This window comes from Phocoena sinus, chromosome 5 (assembly GCF_008692025.1).
Source record: "Phocoena sinus isolate mPhoSin1 chromosome 5, mPhoSin1.pri, whole genome shotgun sequence".
In the NCBI taxonomy this organism is placed as follows: Eukaryota; Metazoa; Chordata; class Mammalia; order Artiodactyla; family Phocoenidae; genus Phocoena; species Phocoena sinus.
The window spans coordinates 66477103-66494151 of record NC_045767.1 but is presented as its reverse complement, the minus strand read 5'-3'; the positions used below and the strand labels follow the sequence as shown (position 1 = coordinate 66494151).

The 17049-nt window shown below is 39.4% G+C and overlaps 1 protein-coding gene across 31 annotated transcripts in view; it reads left to right on the top strand.

Moving 5' to 3' along the window:
* Positions 1-17049, top strand: part of APBB2 (amyloid beta precursor protein binding family B member 2) — a 375701-nt gene that overhangs the window by 124139 nt on the left and 234513 nt on the right. For 29 of the 31 annotated variants that reach the window (XM_032631928.1, XM_032631917.1, XM_032631906.1 and 26 more), the window contains one exon: positions 16821-16937. The exons of the other annotated variants lie outside the window; for them this stretch is intronic. The gene's annotated coding sequence lies outside the window, so the exon portion shown is untranslated. The remainder of the gene's footprint in view (positions 1-16820; positions 16938-17049) is intronic. 31 annotated transcript variants of the gene reach the window in all.

Here is a 17049-nt window from a genome sequence, read left to right as displayed (position 1 = left end):
AGGTGATATTTTTTTCCTTCATTCTTTTAATGTGGTGCATTACATTGGTTGATTTTCATATGTTGAACCATCTTTACATTTCAGCAATAAATTCCACTTTTAATATGCTGTTGCATTCTGTTTGCTAGTATTTTGCTGAGGATTTTTCCATCAGTATTCATAAGGGATAATGGTCTGTAGGGGTTTGTCTGTTTGTTTTATGTAGAAAACTTTCGTTGGTATGAGTGTAATGCTAGCTTCATAGAATGAATTTGGAAGTGTTTCCCCCTCTTTCATTTTTTTAGGAGGACTTGAGAAGGATTCTTCTTTTTTAAATGTTTGATAGAACGTACTGGTAAAGCCATCTGGTCCTAGGCTTTTCTTTCTGAGATTACTGATCAGTTTTGTTATTAGGTATAGGTCTGATTTTCTTTCTTCAGAGTTCCATCTTGGTAGGTGTTTTTAGAAACGTACCCATTTCATCTAGGCTGTCAAATTTGTTACCCTACAGTTGTTCATAGTACTCTTTTATAATCCCTTTTATATCTTTACAATTGGTAGTAATGTTCTCTTTTTTATTTCTGATGTTAGTTATTTGAGTCTTCTTTCCTTTTTTTTAGTCTAATTAAAGGTTTGTCAATTTTGTTGGACTTTTTAAAGAACCAAACTCTTGGCTTTGTTGATTTCTCCCAGAGGTTGGCTTTTATTCATTCTTACAGTAAGCAAACTGATGTTTATATTAGTTTAGTATTAGACTTCTGTATTTTGTTTTTGTTATTTGGCAATGAGTAAGACCCCTTTGCCTTACATATGTAGATGTATGAAGGGTTTAAATAATCAGTGCTTTTAAAATAATGCACTTGACATTTTTTCTTCTTGGGTGATATTTTTGTCTCACTGCTCATTGTAGTTTGTTCTTACAGTTGGTTGCATTGTTGTGGTTACTCTCTCAGGGATAGTTAAGGTGGTGTCCCGTGATTTGGTTTCCAACTGGAAAGTTCCTTACATTTTCTTCATGTTAAACTGCTAAGAGTTCAGGTGAGATTAATTCATTTCCATTATTATTTTAAGTAAAAAGCCAATTATTTATAGAAATGCATGAACTTAGGGAGGAAGGCTTAGAGGACTAGGAAGAAAATTACAAATTTTAATTGTTTTTGTGAACCATGATGCTTCATTCACTGACGTGGACTTACTGCCTCTTCCCATCCTACTCATCCATGCAAAAATTTTGAGGTTACCAAAATTCAGTCAGTGGCCCTCTCTGTTGATTATAAACCAACAGGAAGCTTCAGCATTATTTTCAAGGGAATGCCACTCAAAGCAATTCATTTCATAGCCCCCACCCTACCCCGAGCTAAAAAATCTTGTCTAGGCCTGTTGGCTTACCTTAATTACCTCTTTTTTTTTTTTTTAATTAATTAATTTTTTGGGGGGCTGCATTGGGTGTTTGTTGCTGCGCGCGGGCTTTCTCTAGTTATGGCGAGTAGGAGGCTGCTCTTCATTGTGGTGCACAGGCTTCTCGTTGCGGTGGCTTCTCTTGTTGCGGAGCACAAGCTCTAGGTGTGCGGGCTTCAGTAGTTGTGGCTCGCGGGCTGCAGTAGTTGTGGCTCGCAGGCTTTAGAGCTCAGGCTCAGTAGTTGTGGCGTACGGGCTTAGTTCCTCTGCGGCGTGTGGGATCTTCCCAGACCAGGGCTCGAACCCGTGTCCCCTGCATTGGCAGGTGGATTCCCAACCACTGTGGCACCAGGGAAACCCTTAATTACTTCTTGGTAGTCCATTTATTCAATCCATTTGGACCAAGTATATTTGATCTCAGGGGTATGATGAAGACTTGACTTCCGTTGTGTGATGTCCTTGTTTCTCTCATTATCCCAGTCTTTATATAGACTTATTTGTGAGTCAAATAATTTATTTTGATAAGAGATTTCTATCACTTTCCCCATAGATTTGTTAGTTTCTTGTTATCTAGAAATCACTTTTATTTCACCAATAAAATAGTTTCTTGTACAGTTGCTTTATTCTGTTTATTCTTTTTTCTGTCTCATTGATTCTAAGACATACATCTTTCACATTTTAACATTCGTGAAATTTGATGTATGTTGCCATTGCTGACATCTTATAACTATTCTTGGCAGCAATTTTGTTTTTATTCTTAGCACATAAAATAGTGGTGTAGCTTCCAGTAGCACTTAGATTTGATGAAATAAGTTTCTATTAATAATCATTGTAACAATTACTGTTAGACACGTAATGTTAAAATGCTACTTTTGCAAGAATCTGTAATGGCAATATAACAGTTTTACCGTAGGAGCTATAAATGACGATATAAATATCAAGTATTACAAAAAGTTTAGAGTGGAAAAATCACCTATAAGCTCCAAGTCTATTTACTTAAACACATATTTTTGTGTGTATTTCATTCCAGTCTTTTAACATATGTATGTATTTTTATTTGGTTGTAGTTGTAGTATACATCTTATTTTGACCCCTTCTTTTTTATTATTGTTACATCTTAATTTCCTCTGTTGCAGGCCTTAATGTTTGTTTTTTTTGTTTTTTTTGTTTGCGGTATGCGGGCCTTTCACTGCTGCGGCCTCTCCTGCCGCGGAGCACAGGCTCTGGACGCGCAGGCCCAGTGGCTATGGCCCATGGGCCCAGCCGCTCTGTGGCACGTGGGATCCTCCCGGACCGGGGCACAAACCTGCGTCCCCTGCATCGGCAGGCGGACTCCCAACCACTGCACCACCAGGGAAGCCCCATGTTTGTCATTTTTAATGGTTCCATAAACTATCCAGTCTTTGACCGTAGTAAAACAGCACATTGCCCAATTGTTGAAAATTCAGAATATTGCCATTTTTCCTATGATGAATAATGCTTCAGTGAACACCTCTTTTGTGTATTTTTTGATTCTTAATTTTGACCATTTTCTTAGTAAAATATAACTTTGTAGACGCCTCCTGAACTTTGTTTTATTGTCAAGAATCAATCTTTGTATTCAGATAAATCACCAAATAAATAGCTACTATTTTAGTGCCGTTCATTCATTCATCATCAGTATATTGGACTATTCTGTGTTCAGTAGTGCCAAGAGCTAAGTATTAAAAGTTCAGTAGGGTACACCTCTGACCTGTAATATCTCATAGTCCAGTGGGAGACTCAGACTGGTCAAAAATAAATACAGCAATATGAGTGATGTTGGAAAGATAATGGTAAAGTTTCTTAGTTGCATGAAGTTGACTTTGACAGTATTGTTGATTGGTATCCTTTATGATATAAGAGGTGTGGACGTATTCATGTCACATAAAATCTTCTAAGTGTGTATAATAGGCTTAATAATATGACAGAAATTGGTCTCAGTTGACCTATCCAACCTCTTGTCCTTCACATTTAAATCTTTCTGGGGGGCTTGTGATCCAGTGTTCATCAGTGTTCCATGTGTCATGTTTCTGCAATGTGCTAAGTTCCCCGTTGCCAGTAGGTGTGTCACATGCCACATTCCTGTTCCACACCTACTACAAACTGCTGTGCTTGTAGTAAATGTTGAAGGATTGGTGTTCATTTGACTTGCTTTCAGTTACTACTTTTTCAAGTGAGCGATAATATTTCACCATTTTATAGTTTCCTTAGAACTTCATTGACTGTCAGTTTACATTGTGTGATATTGGTGAAACCAATGCCATTTTAGTTACATCTTGTCATTTGTTTAAAAAATTTAGATTAAGAATGTGTTTGAGAGATTATATACTCATATAGAGATTCTTATAGTAAAAGTTTAAAAAAAATCTGCTACTTACGATGGTTGGAAGCAGAACCTACGCAGAATGAAACAAAACCCCTCAGTGTGAATTTCTGAATGATCTCTTAAGCCATTAGAGAGGGGAGAGAAACAAAGACATATTTCTATATACCTAAATATTAATTCAGGCTTTGGATACAGTGAGTCTGTTTTGGAAATAGCTTTTAGGGTTTCACCATTTTGAAATTCAGTAACTAGCTGTGAATTTGCCTCCTTTATACTTGTGTATCAGAAACTGAGCCTTATTTTAAAATTTCTCACAAAAGTAGTCTTGGAAAAAGCTTTTGAGACTGATTTCTTGGGATCCCCCCACCTTTTCATTTCTGAAACCTAAGTAGCAAAATCAAAACCTGTGCTTTGTTCTGTACAGAGCTAAAATCAAACCTGTGCTTTGTTCTGTACAGAGCTGTGGTGATTAGATTGCATATTTACTTTGACACACACGCATGTTGCTGTGTGGAATCACTGTCCATTGTAATCTCCAAATGAAACAGGGAGCTGGGGGCGGGGTGGTGATCTGGGATTAACTGAGATGAATTTATCTCAGCTTTTCAAAACACTGTGTGAGCAAAATATAATTCACCTGGACAACTGTGGAATAAAGCTCTTGTTTTAGTGGCCATTAGATATTTCATGGGAACTGGCGGCACAGGAGAAGAATATATGGTAAAGATGCTTTGGCAGTTGATAGAATTTGAAGTAGCATTTACATCACCAACTGAAATACAATTAATTTTTTTTCCAAGATGATTTATATAGCCTGACTTCTGTGACTGAGGGATTGATCTCTTGGCAAGTCTTTATGAAATAACACCACAGGAGGGGAAATTATGTGCGTACATCAGGCTTTGCATTTACTTTGTTAGCCTTCTTTACAGAGTGCGTATAATCTTGTTCAGTATGACTAACAAAAACTGTAGCTGTACTTCGTCATGAAAGACTTCTTCAGTTTCCAGAAACAATGGGCACCACAGAGAGAGGCTTTCTTTCTTTCCATCCACATTTCTATTAATGTCCTGATTGCACTTTACTCTTTTATGAAGCCCTTTTGGTCACATCAACCGTTTGTTCTAATCTATCTATCTTAACTTCCAGCTTCGTCTGCAAAATTTGTGTGGTTAGCCCAACACACATGCAGATAAATTGCCTAGGGTTCAGCTTTCTCAGTCTTGGAACTAAATACGCTGCAGTAGGCTGAGCTGATGGATGTAGCTTTTCAGCAATATTGATGTTTCTACAGCTGAATATAAATCTTTGGATGCCTTGGTTTGCATTTTCATATTCATGTGCAGTTCTTGACCACTGGTTTTCAAATAGCTTCAGCTCTCAGAAAGCTCTGTGTTAAGTAGAAAGACAAAGAAAATTGTTCTTCCTCACCCACTGCTCTTCTGCCCACTCACAACAGTGAGAATCGTGAGCACAAGTCTTTTGCCAAATGTGAGTAGTGACAACTCCCAATTCACAGACTGATGACATTCTCGTGGCTTGTTGTCAAGTCAGTTAGTGGTTTTGAACTTGGAATGTGTTTTCTAATGGGAGAAAAGAATTCAAAGAATAGATGAGCCCGCTAAAACTTTTAACCCATAACATTCCAGCAGTATAGTTTTATTTGTACTTTAAAACCTAACCTTCCCCCATGTTTCCCTGTGGAAAAATGTCCTTGATTCTGCTTTGGTATCATAAGGAACATAAATGTTTCATTCTTAACTTCAGGAGATGGCCACCTATCTCCCCCTGTGTATCCTGGGGCAATGTATGAGGCAGGGTTCTGAGACAGAAGCAACGGAGACTGGCTGAATGCTTTACGCAGAGAAGTAATTTCTGGAGAAGATGCTGTTGGGTGGTTTCTAGAACTGCTAAGAGTTAGGAAAAGGTCAGGAGCAATTAGAGACTACACAGCCAGATTCATAGCCAAGGTCATATGCTATGATTAATTCTATGCAGGGTGGACCCTGTCACTGAACACAGGATCATGCTGTTTCACACTGACCACACCATTGGGACCAGACACTTGCTACCAACTCTGTCACCTCAGCCTTTGCTGCCTCTGGGCACTAGATGTTGTTGCCATTGCCCTCACCCACAATAAGTTCCTCCTGCCCCTGTCTCCAGCTTTAGATGCAGGTTGGGCCAAGACTAGGTCCCATGCCTTAGCTTCAAGGGAGTCTGGCAAGGTGAATGTCCAGCCATTTTTGTCTCTATGTTGAAAGATGTGTCTCTCATCAATACTCATATGATGAGAAATTTCCCAAATATAGGAAGGGGGTTCAGATGCTGAATAGTCTCCATCCTTCTTCCTTCTATAAGGACAAATCTTCACTATAAGAAACCACCATCTGGGCTCTGGTAGATGGGGAGTGGCCAACGTGTTTATCTGTTGGAAGCTGTAGTTGACCACTCTATGATAACAGAGATGGCGGATTCCCTCTTGTGCACTGGTATCCAGGGACCCTTTCATCACGCGTTAACTAAGGCTAGAGGTGTCACTTGACAATTTAGGTGTAATTGACCTCTCACGGTGTGCTCCTTACTACTTTAAGATAAAATGCATTAAATGGAATTTTAACAATTTGATTAACTAGGAGGAGCAGATTAAGATTTATCTGTTTTTTTTAAATTTATAGTGTAAAATGAAACTTCACATTATCAGTTTGTCTTAGATGATTTATAGATGGTTTATATATTTTATTCATAAATTTCTACCCTCTTAAAAATGTTTTTTTATTTGCAGTAATACATATATGTAGCTTACAAGTTGCTGCCTGCTTATTTGCATCGTCATTTCCCATTTCTCAGAGGCAACTACTTTCAATTCAGTGAGCTCTTCTTCTGATATTTACTTCCATGTAGCTAATTATCTTTATAATGATGTTTCTTGAATTTTTTTTTTTCTTTTCTAGACATTAAACATTGAATTTCTATTAAGGAATATAAGGGGTTAGCTCTCTTTTACACTCCCTCCCTTAAATACCTGCCTCTCACTCTCTGAGATAGTTTATATCTCGATTTATTTTCACCATAAATATTTTTCACAGCTGAGTTATGCAGTGTACTGTGATTTTATTTTCTTTCTTGTTCAGCATATTAAAAAAATCTTTTTTTTTTTTTTGGCTTCCTATTCTATTTATGTGCTACTTATTCAGCCCCAAATTCTCAAATAAGGTCAAACACAACGGCTTGGCTCTCAGTTCTTTTGTGTGTGTCTGTGGTGTGTGTGACGTTTTTTCCGGGAGCCTTCTGCTTGCCTGCTCCCTTCTGGACTGTTTGCTCTTGAGGCCTTATGCACAGCTGTTGACCCGGAATTTTTTTTTACTACCATGTTAGGAGTTCTTGATTGACCTGTTTACTGAATAGCATCTCTCCTGGTTTCCTCTTTCTTTGGGGGGAGGCACATTGCCCAGTTGCTTCTTGAGAAAGAAGAGTGTGTATGATGTAATTTTCTGGAGATCTGACATGTGTGCAAATATCACTTAGTCTCTCCTCACATATGATTGGTACAGAATTTAAAGTGGGAAATTAGTTTCCCTGAGAGTTTTGGAGTCCCTGCTTCATTTTCTTCCGCTTCCAATTTTCTATTGTTGGATGCGTTTCTGATTCTGGTTACTTTATATGTGACTTCTTTTGGGAGGGGTGTAGCGGGGGAGCTTTTAGAGTCTTTTATTTTTAATCCCCTAATGTTCTGAGGTTTCAGCATAATGTGCCTTGGTGTGTAACTTTTTCCATCCATTGTGATGATTTTTGCGGCAGGTGGTGGAGGATAATTTTCTTCCCACTGTTTTCTCTTTTCTGAAACTCTTATTTGTCAGATGCTGGAACTTTTGTATTTTTCCTCCAACTTACTTATTGTTAAAAAAAAAAAAAAAAGTCCCTGATCTCTATCCTGCTATTTTTTTGTTCTACTCTTGGGGAACATTTAAATCTCTATTATCTTCTAACCCTTCTATGGATTTTTAATTTCTGTGATCATAATATTAATTTCTAGTAGCTCTTGTTCTAATAATATTTCTCTTTTATAGCATCCTATTCTTGTTTTGCTTTATGGATGCAAGTGTCTTTTTAATAATGTGTATGAAGTTTTCTCCCCGCTCCCAGCGTTGACTGACTGTCCTTTCTCCTAAAGTTCCTGTCTGTCACGTTAGGCTCTTCATCACATGTCTGGTGATCATTGGCTGTCCATTTTTATTTATGTGGAGGCTCTTTGTGCATAAACAAGCTGACAGGGCTCTCTCATGTCACCTGGTGACCTTACTTGCCATAGGATGATTTTCTGTTTTCAGAAGCCCCCTTTCTCCCTAGTTTTGGTAACTGTAGATCTCTTCTCTTGGGCTGGTTAGAAACCCAGCAAGGGAGGGGCTGTGTGTCTCTCCACTCAGTGTACACTTTGACTCAGTCCTCTGTTTCAGAATGGTACCTCCACCCAGTCACTCTTCCTAGTGTCCCTGAGTCCAGACCTTCTCAGGCGGAAGGAGAGAGTTGACAAGCTTCATGGCTAAGGACAGATCTGGAGGTTTACTCCTTAAAATGTCTTGCAAGCGGTTCTCCGGTTTTCAATGCCATCTCTGCGCTTCCTTCTCCATTCGTCCCCCACTTTGGATGGAACTGGACTTTGTACTTTCTGAAGGGTCTGTGCCCCATATTGTCTGGCTTCTTCCTGTCAGTTCTGCTAGTAGGCATTTCAGTTTTGTCTGTCCCTGCTTTGAAAATTCACTTGTCATTTTCCCATCTGCTTTCCATTTTCCAAAAGGTTTTTCCATTATTTTTCTCTTTTTCCATTCTCTTTCTTCTTGTGAGCTTATCTCTTCCTCTTATTTGGTGTCACTTAGTGGAGGGAATGCAGTTAAGCACATGATTATAAACCACCACTTGAGGCTGAAAATCCTTAATCGTGAACTTTTGAGATTTGGTCTTTCCATTTGGATACATGGTTGTCTGGTCCATTAAAGAAGAGTTAATTTGATTACTCTAGGATGGATTCCATCTACTATACTTTTCAGTTTCATTCAGAGATTGTTACTCTCACTGTCAAAATTGAACTAGGTGTCATCCTTTCTTGATTTGAGTACATAATAGGAAAAAAGGTCAATTATTTCTTAGGTATAAATTCCAAGTCTGACCTCAAACCCAGTCACAAGAATAACACACACAATTTACAACATTTCAAAGAAATGACTTCCATCCCTTCAGGTTTTCCACGGCCATAATCCCAGTTGGGTCAGTCTTTCTTAGATTCCCTACTAGTTTGACTTGAGTTGTGTCCAAGCTGGAAAAACATTCTTTTCTAAGTACCGTTTTATGTGGTAGCTGTATTCTGTAGGATACTGAGTTTCCGTGAAGCATCTCTGTAGATTCTATAGAAGAATGTCAGACCATGATATCTTTCTCATTCCTAGGATAAAATCTCAGAATATCTCTTGTAAAATGAAGAAGATTTCATAATGTGCCAAAGGCTTACATTATTGAACATGTAAACACCACAGCAGAATCAGGACCAAATATGACCTCTCCTTCAACTTTTTCCTTAAATTTTATTAGTTCTCCAGTTTTAACAACTGATTTTTTAAATAATGTTTAATGTATTAAGGTATGTCAAGAATTACTGTAGAATTACTATGAGCCTTATTTAACCATTGTAAAGCAAAGGGAGAGCCAATTCAAACTTTAAAAGCTTTTTGTGTCCTGTAGGGTTTGAATGAATATAGGGGAATCTGATCTGATTCCCACCCTAGAGTTTACAGAATCCTTTTTTTTTTTTTTTAAATAATGTTTACCTTCATATGGTAGAATTAATATTTTCCTGTTTCAGACACCTCATGTTCTTTGTTGGTCAGGGTTGAGAGTATGCAGAGCTTCTGAGAGGAAACATTTCTATTTGAAGGTCCCTGTTTTCATCACGATAGGTAAAGGATGCCAGGCATCTGTGCTGTGCTAAAGCTTACTAGAAGTGTCGCTGCCTCTGAGCAAGAAACAGGAAGTACTTCTGTCCTTAAAGCCAGAAATAGATGCTCTTTCTCATGATCATAACTCAAAAGATCATCTTTTTTTAATGAGATGGGCTCATCCCTTGTGGTTTTTCACAGATTTAATAATCAGATTATTTAATGCAGAGCTTGGAGAAAAGTAGGTCTGGTGAGATAGATTCTGGAGATTTTCCTGGAAGCCAAAACAACATCAACTTTGTGCTTTTTCTTTTTCTCTTTGTAAATCTTTTTACCTCATCTTTCCCTTTTATTTTTCATTTACTATTTTTGATGATTCTTAAAGAGATTTTCCTGTCTCATTTTAACATGGTGGTACATTTACATAATGTTCACTGTATTTTAACTTCAAAAGATCATCACCAGGGGAGAAAAAAAGAATCTGCAAGAAGAATTGGATGCGTCAGGATTTAGGTATACTCTATATAGTCTAACTTGCTTTAGACAACTCTGCCAAGTATTGTGTAATGTGTTGGCAGTCGGAAGGAGAAAAATTGCTTCTTTGCTGATTTTAGGAAGTCCTATTTGTGTTTTGGAAAGTGGAGCAAGGTAAAAATAAAGGGAAGAAAGTAAAAGTACTTTAAGGGAAATAAGGTATTGTATATGAAAGTGCCTTGTAAACTGCTAAATAACATAAAGCTGGTAGTTACTATTATTGCAGGGGCATCACTTACAGTGAGAAAGCAAGGATTCAAAAAAGAAAAATGGGAAAAAGGGAAAAGAAATTTGAATAAGAAAAAGTTGAGGAAGAAACAAAGTGGGAATATCATAATTGGGGGAAGCTTTACATTCTAGTTTTTTTACCTGAAAATACAGTAATACTTGTACTTGCTATTTAAGCAGTTAAGTTGAAAGCATTTTATTTATTAACCAAAAGGAAAGTTGTCAAAAATAATTTGGGAAGAGGATCTTATCATATGAGGTGGTGAGAGCTGGATAGGAACCACTAGGCAGATGACTTTCTCAGCTCTAAATAAAGATCTGTGTGTCATAGGGAGTTATGTAGTGCGTTTCCACTTAATTAAGGTCTAATTTACATTTTTTGTTATCGTCTGAGCCTTTCATTTGTTCTTCATACCTTTGCAAGGTAGGTGTCATTAACCCATATTGCAGATGGGAGTAGAAGGCTAGTTGACTTGCCCACAGTCGCTTACTTATCCAGTGACAAAGCCCTCCCTTCTCCAGCTTTTGAGTTTATTCCCACATTTCCCCAGGTACTTCACATCAGAGCAATTGGTTCGGTTGTGTTCCTGGATATTCAACTTATTGGGTTTCTCTAAAAGAAGTCCTTGAAATATAACCGCAGTCACTTAAAAATAACACCCCAGGGGCTTCCCTGGCGGTGCAGTGGTTGAGAGTCCGCCCGCCGATGCACGGGACACGGATTCGTGTCCCGGTCCGGGAAGATCCCACATGCTGCGGAGCGGCTGGGCCCGTGAGCCATGGCCGCTGAGCCTGCGTGTCCGGAGCCTGTGCTCTGCAACGGGAGAGGCCACAGCAGTGAGAGGCCCACATACTGCAAAAAAATAAAAATAAATAAATAAAAAATAACACCCCAGGGCATTTTTTAGGTTTGGCTGTGTCTGTACTAAATGACTTTGTGCGAGTCCTACTTAAGGAATAGGATTTGAATTCTGTAAGAACCAAGGAATAAACAAAAAAGACATCTCAACTGCCCCGGTGTGGGTTCAGAGTCTGTGTACTGTGTCCTTCAGAACTTATCTGGAACTTCGTATTTTAAGTTTTAATTCTCTTACGCTTTTTAGTTTTATTTGGTTTCCAAAATCATAGCTGACTTGAAGAAGGGAAAGGTTGATACTCTAAAAGCAATGAGACTCAACCCTTGACAGCAAGGGAGAGGACATAACCAAACTATGAAAGGTAGGCAAAAATATCTCCCAAAATATAGCAGTCAGCAACCTTTGAGTAGAGGAACAGACATCCCTCTGTGCCTGGAAAGGTTGTCTTGCCACTGGCCACTCTAGGCAAGGTCAGTCCCGTTACCAGCAGCACACACATAAAGCCAGTCCTATGCCCTGTCCCCCATCCCATCCATTCATCTTCCACTCACATCCTGACTCCACTTGGCTCTAGACCTAGGTCTGTGACTTAGATTTCACCTTTGGCTCTCCTTTTCCTTGGTGTTTGAATTTCATCAATCTCTTCCCTTTGATTCTCAGAGTGTCCTGTTGCTTTGGTGGGAACTCCCCATCTAGCTCTCATCATGGTGGTAGAAACTCAACATCTGCCTGGTATCCACTGGGCCAGCTTCTTTTCCTCAGAGATAGTGTTCTCATGTTCTAACAGAGCATGATAATTGATAGTCATATTGATGATCCTGTGTCACCAAAGCCTAATCACATTCTGGATTCTCTGAGAAGACTTTACCTTTTAGGAAAAAAAAAAAATCCAGTATGGTTGAAATTAAACCCATTTTATTACTTAGATGGGTCATCCTTCAGCCATTATGAAACTCTTCATCATCCTCAATGCCTTACCCCTTGAGGTTTCTAAAAAGCAGAAATTATATAGTACTATAAGTGCAGAGTGATACAGAGACTTATAATTTGATGAGTTACAGAATATGTTATTTAGAACATATCAACTTTTTTAATAGGTTGAACCAGCTTTCATATCAAAAAAGATGTTACATTAAACAAAGCCCTTTAAAAAATATTGTGCTTACAAATTTGTCTTTTAGGTTAATAGCAAATACTTGAGTAGAGTTGTTATGTTATAAAACAGAAAGGGAGATAGTAGAACAAGTGATTGTTGACATGAAATGTTTATTTCGGAGAGAATTCTTGGCATTTTTGCCCCATGTCAGCATAATAAGAATTTGGAGGAGAGGAGGGAAGCATTGATGTATTTGTTGAGGGTTAATGTCCCTGTAGAGCATTTGTGTTAGTGAATATATTATGGTAATACCATAAATGTAGTAATTAAAAAGTTGCACACTAAACACTTTGTGTACTGGCATAAATATTCCTTTCCTCCCCTTGGTGGCTTGCATTCAAGTAAATGGTGTATTGTTCATCTTGGTCTCCTAGATTCTTAATCAAGAATAGGAAAAAAGGATGGCAGTCTCAAAGATCTGTTTCCTTCTCCATATATTGCTGTTCAGATGGGCAGAAACAGATTGGATGTTTCAGGACCGAGTTATTTTTTAACAGTTCAGAAAAATGTCACATAGTACATACTAATAAACAAAACAACAACCCCACTATTCCTCACTTTTGGGAACTTTATCCTTAAAGTTGTTTCCAAACAATGCTACAGTGCGCTTCTTGTCATGTGTAAAATGTGTTCAGTGTGATCAGTGATACCTTAGAGCTTATGCGTTACAAAAGAAATGAGATGATGCATAATATAAATATATTTTAGGATCAGAATTTTTAAGGGAGCGAGACTTGATTATCTCATTAGGATCTGTTGCCCAGTGGGTTGAAGCTGAGCGGGTTGCTGTGTGAATGCGCGGCTGGGAGGAGAGGCACCCTGCTGTTAAAGTAATAATGGGTCTGTCCTTCACACCAAAGGATAACAAAGAAGGCAGATAGATGTAAAGTGGGCAATTTCTGTTTCTTTGTACGCTCAAAATGTTCACACCTACTTATTTTCCCACTTAAGAGGCATCCTGTTTTTCATAATTTCATGATTTCTGATTTCTCTTAACACACAATATTTATTTATGAGTTCATAGAGACGTTCTTCTGTGAAGAGGAAAGTAAATGCAGTTGAATGCGATTTGCGGCTTGGCTCTGAGTCAGTTAGGGTGGGAAAGGAAGGAATAGAAAGACTAATTCTGTTCTCACCCTTTAATTGGCCTCTTTACCTCCTCGTTGTGAGAACTCTTTGCTTATGTATTGGTTTATCGATTGATTCCATATTTATGGACTGCTTGCTCTGTCTCCTGTGCCCCAGGGACACAAAGACGAATGGCCCAGTCAGTAGTCATCTGATGGCTCTGGAACCATCTCAATCCTGGCTGACTTCAAGGATGATAATGATGTGTTTATCTAGAATTCTAAAATTCTGTCATCTTCCAAAGATGGCCTGGAGACATGTTCATGTGACCAGAATAGACAAACAACCCTGGAGCAGCCTCAGAGTTTGTGAGATCACAAAGGCTGCCTAGAGAACAGAAAATCTGCTTTTCAAGGTGTTTTCCATTGTGTTAGATTTTCTAATGAGCCTTGCTACTTTGGGCATCGTTGGAGTGCTTTCCAAGAGCTAGGTCACTCCACCCACTTCCGGATTCACCAAAACCTGAGGCGAAAGAGTTGGGCAGGAGATGGAGGATGATGCCTGCGCTGCTGTCTTAAGGGACATTTCGCTAGGAAATCGCAGGCAGGTGCCGCTGCCAGCTCCACCCTCCTCTTCTTTTTGCCTTTTCTTTAAGATGTCTGACTCTTCATTCTCATTAGGTTAGTCATGCTAGAAAGAATCTTTGAATTGAAGCATCTTAAGAGGCCTTGTACGATAGTGGGTAGTGGTTTCATTTAAATGAAACTGTACGTAAACCTTTGGAAAGGTTGGCACCGGGGAACAAAGATCATTATAAGAAGAGTGTTCTTCTGAATCTTTTGCTTGTATGCTATTTTTTTGGTACTACTAATAAGTTCTACTGTGGATGTGCCTATCTCGCAAATGCCCCTTCCCACCTTGCTATGTACTGGCGTATATGTTTATCTACCTTAAAACAGGGTCAGACTACTTACAACAGGGTAGCATGCCAGAAACCAAGATTTTCAAGATCTGTGTCATCAAACCATTTATGTGTCACCTTATTCCTAGCAAAGAACCATGGCAGCTATGTATCTACAATACTGATGTCTTTTAGTCTATTACCTCTAATACCCTAGTGCTGTTACCTACAAACTTACTATAACCATATTTGTTTTCACTCCTCTATGTAATTCTAATATAAGAGGGTTGTGAATTCCCCCTTCCTCTTCAAGGTCAGGCCCTTCGTTTGTACTCCTGACCCCTTTCCCCGACCTCCTTTGGGATTTTATTCCATCCTTACCTCCTCCCTCTTGAACTCTCAACCTTTCTGTCTCTACTGCTGTCAATACAGACTTCCATTAATTAGCACCAGTGCCTTTCAACAACTGTTCGTTCTCCTTTCCCTTCTTTCACTTGCTCTGTTATCACTGCCTCTACCACTTCAGTGAAACCACCTTCAGTCAAGGTGGCCAGTGACTGCTTAAGTGTCAAAGGCAAAGGTATAGTTTTCATTTCTTACCTTTATTCATCTCATTGTATTCCATGGTACCTCCCTGCCTTTCTTCCTTGGTCCTTTTCAGAAGATCTTTTTCCTCTGCCAGTTCTGTCATTGTCTCTACGGTTCTGCTTTTGGCCCTAATCCTCCAGTCTTCTCCCTCTACCCATGTTCCTTCAGTGATACCACCCGCTAATCTAATTTATGCTACTTTCTATGTAGTGACGACTTCTGTGCCTTTACGTTTTGCTCAGGTTTCTTCCCCAAGCCTCACTCTCAAGAATATCTGGTTGTCCTCACTCGAACCTTCTACATCTCAGTTTCTAATGCACCAAACTAAACCCGTTGTCTTCCTTATTAAACTTGTTAATTCACTGGTATTCTCTACCCCATTTGTCACTGCCGTCCACCCACATGTAGTCAGGTACCATGTTGCTCTGCTTTTAGTGTCTGGATGTTTCCCAAGTACTAATTCTTCTCTCCTTTTCCCTTCCCCACCTACCTCCACTGCCCTAATCTTCACCCTTCCTCTCCAACCTAACTGGTTTCCCTGCCACTACTCTGCCCTCTCTGAATCCATCCAGAGAGAGAGTCATGCATCTGAAACCCAGCTCTGATCCATCAGTGGCTGTCTGCAACTAAAGTTCTCAAATATGTGTACAAGGTTACAGTCGGGCTCCAGCTTCTTTCCTGGCCTCGCTCTAGAGAGTCCAGCAACACAATACACCAGGCAGTTTTCTTACTCCTGTATTTTCTGTTGTCTTGTTTCCCAGTCCCCGCTTGGCTAAGTCCTGCCCAGCCTGAGGGCATGCCAGGCACCCCTGGTACTTGGAAGCCTTCCCCGACTTCTCCATTTCTGGGCTGCTTGCCATGAATCTCAGTCATTGTGCTCATCCCACTGCCCTTTGGGGTCAGCTGTGTGTGTTTCTTGGTCCCACTAGACTTTGCTTTCCTTAAAGACAGAGACAGTGCCTTATGTCTTCACATATAGGAGGCGTTCAACGTATGTTTTTTAAGTGAAGACTGGATAAGGACAATAGGTCAATTTGATGTCTACAAAAAAGGGCAAAAGTAATCTATGCATAGTAGTGCCTTTAGGAGGGGGCACGAAGGGGGTTTCTGGGGTACTGATAATGCTCTGGGTTTTGATCTTGTGTGTTCAGTATAGGAAAATTCATTGAGCTGTGTGTGGTATGCATCCTTTTCTATATTTATGTTCTGCTTCCATGAAAAGTTAAAAAAAAATTGATTTGATGTCTTTGGTACCCAATGTAGAAAATTTAGTTTTTCCTTTCAAGCTTTTAGAGTTTTTTTTTTTTTTTTGCAGAATATCAGTTTAGATGTCACAACAAAGAACCAGGCTAGTGCTATTCCTTGCCGTTAGGAAGAGTGAGATGAAAAAGCGTCAGTGTGGGTGGGGTTGTCTGGTCCTCTAAAGAGGGCCAGTGGCGGTCCAGTGGTTAAGACTCTGCCCTTCTAATGCAGGGAGTGCAGTTTGATCCCTGGTCAGGGAACTAAGATCCCACAGGCCACGTGGCGTGGCCAAATAAATAAATAAATAAATAAAGAGGGCCAGTGAGGGCCAGCCCTGATGGATAGACTTGCAGCGACGTGCACTTCTGTCACACTTAGTATAGGGCCACATGCTAATAATCATCAACGTGCTCTGGGCCTGCCAACAGTGACAGGGAGACTTCATCTCGGATGTGACTATGAATAATTCATAAACCTGGTTATCTGGAAATTTGTGGTCATCAGTAGCATTTGAATGAAAATATGCAATCATTATTCTAAATCTGTTTTTTTATTTCTACCTTCTTTTTGTCTCCCCCTCCCCGTACCACAGCTTAAACATCTCAGTCTTTCCTGAGTACTTGGAAACTGCCGGGGCCCCTGATAATGTGCTGACTGGTCGCTATGGGCAGACGGTACCCAGAGGCTCACTGTTATCCAGGCAGCTCATGTATGTATGGGATTTGTCTCTCTTTTTTTTTTTTTTCCTTTAATTTTCAGTGTAGAATATTGCAGGCTTACTGAACTGGTGAAGGTTTATAAGATATACATGACAGTGTTTA